This window comes from Arvicanthis niloticus, chromosome 18 (genome assembly GCF_011762505.2).
Source record: "Arvicanthis niloticus isolate mArvNil1 chromosome 18, mArvNil1.pat.X, whole genome shotgun sequence".
Classification (NCBI taxonomy): Eukaryota; Metazoa; Chordata; class Mammalia; order Rodentia; family Muridae; genus Arvicanthis; species Arvicanthis niloticus.
The window spans coordinates 50,368,416-50,370,749 of record NC_047675.1 but is presented as its reverse complement, the minus strand read 5'-3'; positions in this window follow the sequence as shown (position 1 = coordinate 50,370,749).

The following is a 2,334-nucleotide window of genomic DNA, read 5'->3' as shown; positions in this document are numbered from 1 at the left end:
GAAGGAAGAAAGAAAGAAAGAAAGAAAGAAAATACTTTCATTAAGTTTTTTTTTTTTTTTTTTTTTTTTTTTTTTTTTTTTGGAGAGTTCCAGTTTTTTGGAGATTTCAGTTTTGTTTCAAATGCATGGCAGTCCTCCTGCTTCAGCCTTCCCAAAGCAAGGGTCACTGGTATGAACCATCATGCCTATTTTGTGCCAAACACACACACACACACACACACACACACACCTGGTGACAGGTTGTTATGTAATGTAGGCTAGCTTTGAACGTACTGGGTAGCTGAGAATGGATTTGAGCATCTGATGCTCCTGCCTTGACCTCACACAGAGCTGGGATTACATCTGTGAACCATGCCTGGATTACAGGGTACCAGGGAGGGAACTCATCTTTATGCATGCTAGTCAAGCACTTTACAAACTGAGCTACATCCCCAGTACCTGATAACACTCTTGGTGGTTGTACTGGCTGGTTCTATGTGTCAACTTGACACAAGCTAGAGTCATCAGAGACAAAGGAGCCTCCCTTGAGGAAATGCCTCCATGAGATCCAGCTGTAAGGCATTTTCTCAATTTGTGATCAAGGAGGAAGGGCCCAGCCATTGTGGGTGGTGCCATCCCTGGGCTGGTAGTCCTGGGTTCTATAAGAAAGCAGGCTGAGCAAGCCAAGGGAAGCAAGCCAGTAAGCAGCACCTTCCATGGCCTCTGTGTCAGCTCCTGTGTCCAGGTTCCAGCCCTGTTTGAGTTCCTGTCCTGACTTCCTTTTGTGATGAACAGCGATTCAGAATTGCAAACTGAATAAACCCTCTTCTCCACAATTTGTTTTTTTTGTCATGGTGTTTCGTTGTAGCAATAGAAACCATAACTGAGACGGTGGTGGCATATTTTATTACAGACCCTGTCACATTTGTGACATTCCATTTATATCAAGGAATTCAGGTTATTTCTGCACTTGCCTTTAGTGTTATGCAAGGGCTACTTTACAGACAACTAAGCCACAGTTGGTTTTTAGTTGCTTTTCAGACTCGGACGTCATGCTTACCTGAGACCTGTTAGTCTTGTGAAAATCAGGAAGTGGGATGGGGCCACAGACATTCCACAGCCCTGTCTTAAAGTTTAACTGTGTGGTCTCAGCCACAAGCCTGACCCCTCTGGGGATACATCTGCTTCCCTGTGGGAAGTTTCCATCCTCTTCAGTTTGTTTGCAGTCAGCAAACCTCCCGGAGTGCTTGTGATTTCTGAGATTCCAGGATTAGCTTGGCCATTTTTGGAAGTTTAAGCTTTTACGTTGTCCCCTCACTGAAACTGATGGAATATAGGCTCCTTGCTCTGACCAGCGTCTGCTGACTAGAGTCCTTTAATTCCTGCTTAGGACCCTGAGTAATGTTTAAAGACAGAGAGTCCTGAGATTTAATTGACATTGGTGTGTGTGTGTGTGTGTGTGTAGGGTCGGGTGTGGGGTGCTGCCTGGAAGTGGCAAGCGTCAGAAAGCAAAGGCTTTGAGGGTTTGAAGAGGCCTTGGTGTATTTCCTTCAGAGAGGAGAAAGACCTTTGGAGCTTCAAGGTATTTCCCTCACACTGTGTGCTTTTAGCAGGGTTCTTTCTTTCTGTAGGGATAACGGTAGTGAGACACTTCGGCTATTTAACCCAGGTTGGCCTTGAATTTGCTATGAGCCTCCTGCGTAGGCCAGACCAGTGCTAGTATTTCAAGCTGGTGCTTCTATGCCAGGCTTAGAAGAAGTTTTCTTGTAAGACTGCCAGGGGCGCGAGTCCAACCTCTTGGTTGACAACTGGTGGGTCAGTGCCCTAGCCTGGCTCCCAGCTCAGTGTGGTAGATCGCCCAGTGAACAGAGTGCAAACCTGAAAACACAATGAGCAAACACTAAGAGCGCAAAGGAGCGAGGATGATTGAGAACCAGGCTGGGCACGTGCAGAAAGAAGTTTCCTTTGTCATCAGTGCCACGTGGCGCCATGGCGGTCTTCGCCCGGAGTTGACCCCTGTAGCCGTCTCCAACCGCGGCGCCGGTACGCAGGACTCTATAGCAGCCCCAGAGATGCCCTAGGGTCCAAGAAAGCGACCTAAGGAGGAGAAATTGAAGGGCAGTGACAGGAGGAGCTCGGGGGCGGGGCTCCGATGGGGGCGGGGCTCCGGTGGGGGCGGGGCTCCGGTGGGGAAAGGAACTCAGGGTGGAGGCGGAGCTTCAGGTGCCGGCAGGGCTCAGGGACGATTCGTGGTCCCGACCAGTACCAGATGGGGCGTAGGCGGCCCGGGGGAAGGGTGTCCCGGGAAGGTCTGGGGGCGGTGCTCGGCCAGGGACGGAGGAGGCGGGCGCAGCG